A 13,279-nucleotide genomic window follows, 5' to 3' on the forward strand; every position below is an offset into this window, starting at 1 on the left:
TCAGCCCTCTCCAACTCCGCTGAGCCCACTACCCTGAAAACACAACCACTCTGAACAACTCTACTCCAGTACAACCTGACAAGATTCTGGTTTGGGCCCAAAATGCATTTCTGTGTCTTAGGCCAACCATATTTCTCCTGATCTCCAGACCCACTCAACTGCCTACTTCTCATTCAGATAATTCAAAATCACCTCACACTCAGCATGTCCAGAAAGGAAGTAACAATCTTACCCTAAATTCAGCCCTCCTCCTGGTTTCCTTATATCAGTAAATGACCCCACCATGGACCTAGTTTGGTCTAAGAACAAAAACTGAAGCCTATCCAAGTCTGATCAATTCTGTTTTCATCATTTCTCCTATGGCTTTTTCTGATCCCAATTTCCAGGACCTCGCTTCAAACCATTCTCAGTGTTTAACCTGCCTTGTTGGAACAGCCTCCTAGTTGGTTTCCTAGGATTCATTCTCCACCCCAGTGGCAGTACAGTCTTTCTAAAATGCAAGCCTGATCAAGTCACTGCCCTTCAATGGCTTTCCATTGCCTTCAGGCTATTTACAAACATTTTAGCATGCTTGGTTTTCCAACACCTCCTTTCTTCCCACCTATCATTCTTCTCACAGGGAAGCCACTTTGCTCAACTTGGGAAGGTGCCATTCACATCCTAGTCTATGTGAATGGGGACTGCTGGGGTAGTGCAGTACACAACCTGTGAGACTAAACTTGGCAGCCTTGCCTCTTTATCACACTTTATACACTGCTAACAGCAGCTTTTCTGATGTATCATATTTCTTCTCACTCTGAGCCTTTGCATATTTCTGTTTCCTGCCTATAATTTCATCCACCCCAATGTCATCTTCATCTAGCTAATTCAACCTATCCTTCAGATCTCAGTTTAGATATCACTTATCCCATGAAGCCCTCCCTTACTCTACCTCCTAGGTTTGGATTAAGAGTTTCCCTAAAGTTTCATAAATTCTGGTGTCCTCTGCTTAACCTCTATTATTGTACTTATCCCTTGATCCTTTAATTACCTGTTTACTTTCCTGACTCTTCCTTTAGACTGTTGTTTTAATCACCTTTCTGTCTCTACTTCATAGTATAATGTCTGGCACATGGTAGATGCAAAGTAAATACTTTTGAAGGAAGGCAACTTTGAGTAAATCATTGGACCTGGCTAAGTTTTAGGTATCACTAGTCAAATAAGGCTAAGGGTTTGTGGGTCTGTCCTCAATAACTTACAGAATGATATGACAAAATGTATATAAAATTGCATTGAAAAGTAGACAAAATAAATAGATGAGAAAGAGAACAATTGGTATGGCATCTCATAAAGAAAAAGTGACAAGGATTGGGATGATGTTAAGGAAAGTCATGAGAGATACCTTTCTACTCCATCTAAGACCTTAATGCTTGTGCTGTTGAAGTGAGTGCAGATTCCGTGTCTCGTCTGTGAGTGAGCAACTAGAACGTTTTAAAAGATAGGACAAGTTAGAAATGAGAAGTGTAGCAATGAAACATGCTTTCAATTCATTAACTGGCCACACAATCTGTGCTTTAAGATACATGTATATTATTTCCTTCTTTGAGACCCAGTTTTTCAAAATGGTGTACTGGTATACCAAGGGCTCAGGAATTCACAGGATAAACACAGCTTTTCTTTCTGGAACATCAATTTCGCTTGGTGATTGAGGGAGTTAAATCATTTAACTTGGTAAGTAACTCGAAGCAGTATTTTCACAACTACATAAACAAACAGATATAGTTTGGACTGTAGCATTGCATACATCTTTTTTTTTTTTTTTAAGATTTTGTTTATTTATTTGACAGAGAGAGACACAGCCAGCGAGAGAGGGAACACAAGCAGGGGGAGTGGGAGAGGAAGAAGCAGGCTCCCAGCGGAGGAGCCTGATGTGGGGCTCGATTCCAGAACGCTGGGATCACGCCCTGAGCCGAAGGCATATGCTTAACAACTGAGTCACCCAGGCGCCCCAGCATTGCATACATCTTTTAAATAAATCCGAGACTTCAAACATTTTGTGTTTGCAGTGGATTACTCCACACTATCCGCCTTTATGCCGCCTACCAAACCTTCACACTCCCAAGCCCTAGGAGTAAGTTTTTACTCACGTATGCACTTGCGATACCTAGGAAAAGTGTAGTAAGTCCTGCTTTTAGAAGTTTGGTAGGCTTCCATGCTGCTGAAATGAAACAAGACGAAGGACCTTCAGCAGACGTGGCTGGTACACTAACGTCAGGGCCAAGTTTGTAGCTGAGTATCGATTTGTGGGTCTGTTCTTCGTTCCTAGCTTGCCCACTGCATTAGGAAGCAGTTTTGTAAAACTGGTTACTAGTCCCCAGAAGAATCAAAAATATTTTCATGGGGGGAGTCAATACTCATTTATCATTCCACAAGGAAAAATATCTAAATCCATATCCCCATGATATTTGGCCAGTGGCATCATAATCTTTGCATACAGAGGTCAGCACATTAGATCTGAGGGAAGAGGAGAGGGGAACTAACAATTGTTAGTTGTAGAGGTTCTTACTATGGGACATGACACTTTAAATATTGAGGATTTGTTTTTCTGCCACTCTACTATAAACTCCTTGAGGGCAGGGCCCATTTCAAATTCATCTTTGTGTCCCAGCCACTCTCAGTGCCTGGTCACATTATACATCCTCAGTTAAATTTTTATTAACTGAACTAAAATGATCTCTTCTAATGATTAGGAAACTTAAGAAATAATGCCTTCATACACCAAAAATTCTTTGTCTAAATCATCTTGCACAGTTTCATCATCCACTGAAGAAATATACAGCATAGCAGTGGTGTCACTTTTTTGTTATGTGTTCAGGTCCTGGAATGTTTCCAAGTTTCCCTCCTGACCCCCAACCCATTCCCCTGCCAAAAAGATAGGATCAGTATCTATAACATATACCATATACACTTGTTGATTACCTTTGGCAAAGCACTCTTTTCAATAATAGATTAAATAGTCTATGAACTATATCTTTAAAATGAATCACTAAGTATAAACGTCCCCATTTCGGTGACTTTAACAAGTGACAAAAAACAGGACCAGAGTCACACTGCTCACGGAGGATCAAATATGCATTCTGAATTTCCAAGTCTATAGCCTCAGGGTTGTTTTTCTTCCCTCCACAAATCCAGTATGATCAAAATACAGAAATTTCTTCTTCTCATCACTTCACCTTAAAATGCATACGAAGTAGGCACTGTGTAAACACACACACACACACACACACACACACACACACGAAGAGGAAAAATAATTAGAGACTAGAGGACTCGTCAATGCCCTGAGTTAGAACTAGGCCAAATTTGTGAATTCAAAGTTTTAAACCTAATCCAACTTCTCTCAAGTTCAAATTCACTTGACATGTATTACGTTGTGACTTCCTGTTTTTGTAGAAGAGCAGTTTCAAAAATGGTTCAGTAAGCTCTGTGGACAACATCTAACTCCTGCAATGCAAGTTTTGGAACATTTAGTGGTAAATGAATAGAGAACACATGCAATACACTTCTTAAGATGTGCATATTTTCAAAAACTCGGGGGAAAAAGTGGTTGGCCAAGTCTATCTGTGGTTTCATTGAATACTTAAAAATTAGTTAATGACATTGAGAGACACAAAGATACAGTTGGGTTTTCCCATCCAGTCTGCAGAACACATAGCTGTCAACCAGCGATGATAGAACCCATAGGAAAGTACCCTCAATTTTTGTAGAAACAGGAAAGAATTAAGATTTAGTGTCTGGACCTGTGGTAGTTGGATGCAGCATTAACAAGAAAATCAGGAAAAAAGCAAAAGAATCTAAAAATATTCTTGCGTGTTTTACATTTACTATTTCTCTGTGTAATTGCTAGTGCATGGTACATGGTGAAAAATACGCTGGCAAATATCAAATCACCAAAGAGCTCCCTGGCAAGTCTTTTTTTTTTTTTTTTAAATTATTTTTTAAGTAAGCTCTATGCCCAATATGGGGCTTGAACTCACAACCCTGAGATCAAGAGTCACATGCTCTACTGACTGAGCCAGTTAGGTGCCCTTCACTGGCAAGTCTTTAAGAGATTTGGTGAAAGTCTAGCTCTTCTTGACAAACAAAAACTTTTATCCCCTACTTCCACTCCAGACCCTCAGTGACTCTGGGAACTCAACCAGTGTGTCTCTCAAGTGTTCAGGAGTAAATCAACACACACAACATGCTGTTATTCTCTCTCAGGGCTTTGCTGGGTCCCCACTAAATCTGAACTTCTATAATGTTCTGCCAGCCCTATGGCTTTGCTAATACTCTGCTGAAGCTCAGAGAAAAAATATCCTGCCCAAGTTTCCACTCTGTTCCTACAAACCTCCAATGTGGCAAGTGCCATGCTTCTTCTTGAGGCCACACTGTGCCAACACCACGCTCTTTTCCATGCCGAAATGCAGATACCATGCCTCTTTCCAGACAGTTCACAGCCACTGCATAGGCATGAGGGGAAGAGGGAACGGACGACAAGCAGCGGGCTGTCCTTTCACTCCCTCTACCCCCACCTTCATATCTGGTTCTAGGAAACCACTTACAGAATTTCCTGTGGTGGAATGTGAACTGACACCACTTAACCAATCTCCGCTCAGATACAGCCAGAAGCATCCACTCTAGTTGTTGCCAAGAGGTTCATTTTAATTTGGTAACTTTGTGTGTTGAACAGAATGGAGGCCTCGTTGTTGAAGACTGTAAGGAAAAGGAAGTTAGAAAACATGAAGAAAAATACAAATAAATTGTATTTGTTCTAATGATTCCTCAGACTATAACACACAATGGTCAAATAATCAAAAGAAAAGCACACGATCAATAGGTACTTGATAGATATAGAAAAAGCATTTGGTAAACTCAGCATCCAATGATGATTACAAAACAACTCTTAAAGCTAAAAATAGAAAAGCAGAAGAAAACTTCCTTAATGTGATATTTGGTATTTACCAAAAAAATGAAAGCAAACCTGTTTAATCAATGGTAAAGGATTAGACACATCTTCTTTAACATCAGGAACAAAGCCAGGAAGCTAGCTATCGCTGCTTCTATTCAACAGTTTTCAAGAGAACCAAAAGGAAAAAAACAAAATTATCATTCATAATAGATAATATGGCAGTTTACAAAAACAATCTAAGAGAATTAACACAAAAATAATTAGAATAGGAGAGTTCAGCTATGTTGCAGGATATAAAATACACACAAAATCAACAGTGTTCCTATACATTTTTTCTATAAAACGCCAATAGTAAACATTTTCAATTTTAAAGGCTATGTGGTCTCCATCCTAACTGATCAAATCCGCCTCTGTAGTTCAAAAGCAGCCATAGACAGTATGTAAACAGACAGACACAGCCGCGTTCTTCTTTACAAAAGAAGATTACAGGCTGGATTTGGCTCACAGGCGATAGTTTACAACTCCTGTCAGACACCATTGATGAAGTTAGAAAACTTTACTTAAAAAGAAAAAATACCAGGGGCACCTAGCTGGCCCAGTCAAGTACAGCATGTGACTCTTGATCTCCGGGTTCTAAGTTTGAGCCCCATGTTGGGTGTAGAGATTACTTTAAAAATAAATAAATAAAATCTTTAAAAAAAAAAGAAAGAAAGAAAGAAAGAAAGAAAGAAAGAAAGAAAGAAAGAAAGAAAGAAAGAAAGAAAAAATACCATTTACTATAGCAACTCAACTGGAAGGTACACATGAATAAATCTAACAAAATTTGTACAAAACCTATTTGGAAAAAATTATGAAACTTTATTGAAAGACCATAAAGAAGATTTCAATAAATAGAGGGGTACACCAGCTTAATGGATGAGAAAAGTCAATGTTTCAAACATTTCAATATTTGCAAATTAATCTATTAATTCAATGTAATTCCAACCAAAATACCAACAAGGCTTTCCATGACATCTGACGAACTGACTCCAAAATTTATATAGAAGAACAAAAAACCAAGACAATTATGAAGAACAAGGTAGGAAGACATGACTTAACAGATGTCAAGATTTATTATAAAATAACAGTAACTAAGGCGATATAGTATTGGTAGAGACAGATATGATAAAAAGAATAAAATAAGGACCCCAGAAGCAAACCCACTGTTATGTGAAACACGATATTTAACAGAGGTACCATTGCAGATCATGGGGTAAAGACTGAGTATCCAATAAACAGTCTGGAATGATCATTTATTGTACGGTAAAAACTGAAGTTATATCCTTACCTCCATCATACACAAAAATCAGTTCCAGGTTGATTAAATATCTAAGTAGACAGTCAAAGCTTTAAAACAAATTAGATGGGATGCCTGGGTGGCCCAGTCTGTTAATCTAAGCATCTGCCTTCGGCTCAGGTCATGATCCCAGGTCCTGGGATCGAGTCCCACATCCAGCTCCTGCTCAGCAGAGAGCCTGCTTCTCCCTCTGCCTGCCACTCCCCCTGCTTGTGCGCACACATTCTCTCTCTCTCTGACAAATAAATAAAATCTTTTTTAAAAAAATAAAATAAATGTACATATATATATATATATATATACACACACACACATATATATAAAACAAATTAGAAAGGAATATAGAAGAATTTCTTTAATACTGGGAGGAAAAGAAAGATTTCTTTCTTTCTTTTTTTTTTTTTGAAAGACTTTACCTATTTATTTTTGCGAGAGAGAGAGAAAGAAAGAGAGAGAGAGGGCACGAGCAGAGAGAAGGGGCAGAGGGAGAAGCAGACTCCCCACTGACCAGAGAGCCTGATGTGGGGCTTGATCCCAGGACTCTGGGATCATGACCTGAGCCAAAGGCAGACGCTTGACTGACACAGCCACCCAGGTGCCCCAAAAATGAAAGATTTCTAAAACAAGACACAAAAAGCCCAAAACATAAGGGAAAAAAATTAAAATATTTAGCTACATTAAAAAAGAAAATTTCAGTACATCAAAATATGAATAATATTAAAAGACAAGCTATACTGGTACAAGTATTTGCAAAGCATAAAACTAAAAAAGGCTTAGTATCCAAAATAAAATAGAAAAATAATCCAATAAAATAGTGTGTATTGGACCCATTAGTGGATCCTGAAATCCATTTTGTGGGTTGTAGACTAGTATTTAATAATATAAAATAGATTAGAATAGAGAACATCTGAGTACATACCACACATTAAAGATAAATAGTACTTTGGGAAATTTTTGTTTCAGTTATATATCTATATGAGTATATGCACGTGAACATACTGGATCACAATATAAAATAAAGTTCTAAAAGTGGGTGATGGTTTTAAGCACACGAAAATAGAAAATTAATAAACTATATGGATTGTACAACAGTGTGAATGTGCTTAATGCTACTAAATAGTACTTAAAAATGGTTTAAATGGTAACATTTTGTTATGTATATTTTACAACAATAAAAAAAATATATATATATACACACACACACATACACACAGGTAATTCGCAAAATAGGAAACCTTGAATGGCCAATAAACAAATTAAAAAGATGCTTGATCTCAGTAGTCAACAGAGAAATCTCAATGAGTCAGTCATCAGATGAACAAATAATTTAAAAGTCTGACAATGCCTCTGAGAGCAGACAAATGAATAAGGAATATGTGGTATGTGCACATGTAACACACACACACACACACACACACACACACACGAATATTATGCAGCCATAAAAAAGGATGAGCTCATACCATTTGAGACAACATAGATGGACCTAGAGGGTATTATGCTAAATGAAATAAGTCAGAATGAGAAAGACAAATACCATATAAAATTCCTCTCATATAAAAATGAATAAAGAAACAAAAAGCAGAATCAGGCCTATAAATACAGAGAACAAACTGATGGTTGCCAGAAGGGATAGGGGTTAAGGGATGGGCAAAATGGGAGAGGAAAACCCGGGCTTCTAGTTATGAAATGAATAAGTCATGGGTATAAAAGGCATAGTATAGGGAATATAGTCAATAATATTGTAATAGCAATGTATTGAGACAGATGTTTACTTGTGGTAGATAAACTTAGCATAATGTATCAACTTGTCAAATCACTAAGTTGTACACCTGAAACTAATGTAACATTGTGTGTCAACTACACTCATATATAAACAAAAAACAAAGTCTGACAATGCAAATGTTGGTAAGAATGTAAAGCAACAAGAATTGTCCTATCTGCACCTGGGATTATAAACATTTATAATTTGGTAACATCTAGTAAACTCACCAGCAAATCCACTTCCACATGTGAATAAGGAGAAATGCTTATTGTAGCATGTTTATAATAGTGAAAAAAAATGAACACAATCTACATGTTCACCAACAAGAGAACGGATAAACAATTAAATACTGTACAACAGTGATAGTAAATGAACTAGCCTCATGCATCAACACGGATAAATCCTCAAAACATACATTATGGCAACAGAGCTGTAAAAGTATAACAGTATGATACATTTCACTGAAGTCTGCAATATTTAAAAGAAAACTCCACAGTAGTAGAAATATAAATGTATTCATTGGGGTGCCTTGGTGGCTCAGTTGGTTAAGCATCTACCTTTGGCTCAGGTCATGATCCCAGGGTCCTGGGATGGAGCCCCAAGTTGGGCTCCTTGCTCAGCAGGGAGCCTGCTTCTCCCTCTCCCTCTGCCTGCCGCTCCCCCTCCTTATGCTCTCTTCCTCTCTGTCAAATAAATAAATAAAAATTTTTTAAAAAATAAGTATATTCATTAGAATGGTATATATCAGGGGCACCTGGGTGGTTAGGTCGGTTAGGCATCCAGCTCTTGATTTTGGCTCAGCTCATGATCTCAGGGTTGTTAGATTGAGCCCTGAGCCGGACTCCGTGCTGGGTGTATAGCCTGCTTAAGATTCTCTCTCTCCCTCTTCCTCTGCCTGCCCCTCGCCTCCCCTCTCTCTCCCTCCGTTTCTAAAAAACAAAAACTAAAACTAAATCAGAATGGTAAATATCAAATTGAGGGCAATGATTGCCTTTGGGGAAGGAAAGGAAGGGAGAGAGATGGGGTCATGGAGAGTATACAGAGGCTTGCATTTTATCTCTAAAATTTTACTTCTTGAGATGGGTGGTTGGTACACAGATCATTATTTATTCTTTAATCTTTTTTTGCTTGCGTGCTTGAAATATTTCATTAATTAAAAAAGAAGAATTAGTCAACAAGAGATCTTTGACAGTTAATCTATGCCCAGCACTGTGCTAGGCAATGAGACATATAATTCCAAGATAATAGAATGCCCAACCACAGGCACTCAATAAACATTCAATTCATTCATGAAATGAATGGCTGTGAGATAAGACACAGTCAATTCCTAATTGCAGAAACTAGAATAATAGGCATGAGCCAAATAGAGAAATGTGCCTGACTCTCAATTGTCACTAAGAGAGCAGTTCAGAAAAAGAGGCAGGTTTTGGGAATGGAGACAATGAGCTCAGTTAAGACTGAGGTACCCTTGGGAATCCAAGTCAGGAGATAGGTAGCTAGCATTGGATAGGTGGGAGGAGATTCATACTGGAGATTTGTCAGCATATGGTTGATAATGAAAGCCATAGAAGCAAATGAGATAATAAAGGGGAAAAGCAAAGAATGACAAGAAAGGAGGCCCTGAGGACAACTAACACTAAGAATGGGGAACAAGGTGGAAAAAAGAGGCTTTCATATACCAACTCCTTGAAAAAGAATACTAAGGAATTATCCTAAATGATGCCAAAGGACACAACTTTTTATATTTTTTAACTTTTTGTTATAAGTGAATTTAAAACAAATACTAAAATAGAGGGAATAGCAAAATGAACTCCCATTTACCCATCACCTGGTTTCAACAACTGTCAACTCATGGCTACTTTTATTTCTTCCATACTCCCATCCACTACATCACCCCTTCTTCTGAAGCAACCCCAGACATCCTCTCATTCCCTCCACGGACATTTCAGTATGGTTCCTTAAAAGGTAATAACTCTTTCTAAACATAATCACAATATCATTATCATAACTTAAAAAATCAACAGTAATTGTTTAATATCATCAAATATTCAGTAGTTAAAATTTCCAACCATTTCATAAGGGTCATAACTTTATTTTACAGTTTGTTTGATTAAAGCTTACATACCCCTATTGGGGGATAACGACTTTGAAAACTGCAAGTCCCCCATTTTCCACCTCATCATCTTTTTTTTTTTTTCTTGCTACTTTAAATGACAATTTTAAAGTCCAACTGAAACAGGTCAGGACAATAAAGAGGTCACCCCCATATTCCCTAGAGAGTCATTTTGGTGGGAGATGCTTGAATGGGGTGGCCATGCTCATTTTTGAACTGAAACGGGAACTCAGATTTACTTAGACTATGGTTTCACAGAGCACCATCGTCCACTAAATCAAAAGCTTTAATTTTGTTAGACTGTCATGAACAATCCGAAAGTCCTGTAGGATAACTTTTACTACTACAGTTATTTCTTCTGACAAATTAAGGACCAATCATTAAGCCCTTCTTTAAAGAACAGAAGAAATTGGCTTCGGAGGTATCCCTTTTATACTGACAGATTTTCTGAGGACTTATATTTCCTAAATGAAGCAACCACAAGTTGATTTGACTTCAATGCAGACAGTTGTGCTCAGTAAAAACCATAGACCTAACAATAAACTCAGAATCATTTTGAATTATTTACTAAAACTATAGTTAGCAATCTAGCCCCACATAGTAGTTCTTAACATATACTTGATAGTCTTGGCTTTTAAGGAAATAATGGAATTTTACTTTTAGTATTTTGTAGCTTTTTAAAAAATATGCTTAAACATATGTTCATTTTAGCAAGTTTCCATGAGTACTTAGAAATGCTTACCACACAACTACCATGGGGTTCCTCACTGATTCTAAATTCTGGTTTTCCATATAAGAAGTCAGTATCTTTAAAAAAAAAAAAAAGTCAGTATCTTTAAAATTCTTATCATTTAAAATTGAATTTCTGTGTAATGCAGTGTTCTGGGAATGAAATGTGAATTTTTTTTCTTGTGGCCGAGTTTTCAATGCTGTTACACACTGAACCCATTTTACCTTCTCATCCATGGCAGTTGCTTTGCATTTGTAATGGTATCTAAACTGAGATGATACAATAGAGTGGTCAGTCTTTGTTCAGATCCCTGGTAGCTTGGACAGTGGTGACTTATGAGCAGAAGAAATCACCTAGAGACTGGAGCTGAAGAATGTGATCGACCTTGTCAGGAGCGTATATACATGAGGCACTGAGAGAAATAACTGAGAGGCCCTGAGGTGGGGACACAGATGGAGCCAAGGTCCTATGATTAGGAGATGGATGTAATAAGCTATCAGTACCCAAAAGTCATTGAGGCCCGGACCTTGAATTTACAGGTGCTCTAGTGAACAGGACTTCCTTGGTTGCAAGTCCAAGTGACAAGAACCAAACTCATCCAAAATCTATAAAGAACTTATAAAAGACAACACCCAAAAAACAAACAATCCAGTTAAGAAATGGGCAGGACACATGAATAGATATGTTTCCAAAGAAGACATACAGATGGCCAACAGGGACATGAAAAGATGCTCAACATCACTCATCATCAGGGAAATGCAAGTCAAAACCAGGATGAGATACCACCTCACCCCTATCAGGGTGGCTAAAATTAACAACGTGGGAAACAACAGATGTTGGCGAGGATGCAGAGAAAGGGGAACCCTCCTACACTGTTGTGGGAATGCAAACTGGTGCATTTCCATTCTGGAAAACAGTATGGAAGTTTCTCAAAAAGTTAAAAATAGAACTACCCTATGATCCATCAATTACACTACTAGGTATTTACCCAAAGGATACAAAATACAGATTCAAAGGGGGTACATGCATCCTGATGTTTACAGCAGCATTATCAACAATGGACAAACTATGGAAAGAGCCCAAATGTCCAACTACTGATGAATGGTTAAAGAAGACGTGGTATATATATATACAATGGAATACTACTCAGCCATTAAAAATGATGCAATCTTGGGATGCATGGGTGGCTCAGTCAGTTAAGCATCTGCCTTTGGCTCAGGTCATGATCCCAGAGTCCTGGGATTGAGTCCTACATCGGACTCCTTGCTCAGCAGGAAACCTGCCTTTCCCTCTGCACGCTGCTCCCCCTGCTTGTGCTCTCTCTCTTTCTCTGACAAATGAATAAATAAAATCTTTAAAAAAAATGAAATCCTGCCATTTGCAATGACATGGATGGAGCTAGAGTGTATTATGCTAAGTGAAATAAGTCAGTCAGAGAAAGACAAATACCAGATGATTTCACTCATATGTGGAATTTAAGACACAAAACGGATGGAAACAAACCATAAGAGGCTCTTATCAATAGAGAACAAGCTGAGGGTTGATGGAGGGAGGTGGGTAGAGGATGAGCTAAATGGCTGATGGGGATTAAGGAGGGCACTTATTTTTTTTTTTAAGATTTTATTTATTTATTTGACAGAGATAGAGACAGCCAGCGAGAGAGGGAACACAAGCAGGGGGAGTGGGAGAGGAAGAAGCAGGCTCATAGCAGAGAAGCCTGATGTGGGGCTCGATCCCAGAACGCTGGGATCACGCCCTGAGCCGAAGGCAGACGCTTAACCGCTGTGCCACCCAGGCGCCCCAAGGAGGGCACTTATTGTGATGAGCTGGGTGTTATATGTAAGTGATGAATTACTAAACTCTAGTCCTGAAACCAGTATTACACTATATGTTAACTAAGTAGAATTTAAATAAAAATCTGAAGAAAATTGAAAAAAAAAAAAAAAGGAACCAAACTCAAACTGGTCCAAGCAAAAAAAAAAAAGAAAAAGAAATCATTGGTCACTTGAAGAAAAGTCCAGGGGCTCAAACAATGTCATCAGGCCTGGTTTTTTCTCTCTCTCCTTTTCCTGCTTGGTATTTTTCTGCTTTGACTTCTCCTTAGCCCAACTTTCTACAGGCCCCAGAAGCTCCAGGCTCATATCAACTCGACTCTGGCAATCTCAGCAAAAAGCATAAATTTCTTTCCTCTTAGTTAAAATAAAGCTCCCAGGATTGGAGGTCACTGACTCAAACTGTGTCCCCACTCCGGCATGAACCAATCAATGGTGGTTAGAAGAATGGAAGAGCAGCCAAGTCAGGACACAAAGGATGGTATCTACCTTATTCATATGACATGAACCGAAAGTAAAGGAGAGGCAGCTCCTGGGAAATCAAGACACACCTGCCAGGAAGAGGGGAGTGTA

The 13,279-nt window shown here is 38.3% G+C and overlaps 1 long non-coding RNA gene across 1 annotated transcript; it reads right to left on the bottom strand.

The window, feature by feature from the left end:
• Nucleotides 1-1,836: 1,836 nt before the first annotated feature.
• Nucleotides 1,837-5,081, bottom strand: LOC130544528 (uncharacterized). Its single transcript, XR_008960862.1, has 2 exons — nt 5,003-5,081; nt 1,837-4,734 (listed from the first exon to the last, which is right to left on the bottom strand). It is a non-coding gene; the product is annotated as an uncharacterized LOC130544528 (long non-coding RNA).
• Between the last annotated feature and the right edge of the window lie 8,198 nt (nt 5,082-13,279).

The sequence above is a fragment of the Ursus arctos genome, unplaced genomic scaffold, assembly GCF_023065955.2.
Source record: "Ursus arctos isolate Adak ecotype North America unplaced genomic scaffold, UrsArc2.0 scaffold_1, whole genome shotgun sequence".
NCBI lineage: Eukaryota > Metazoa > Chordata > Mammalia > Carnivora > Ursidae > Ursus > Ursus arctos.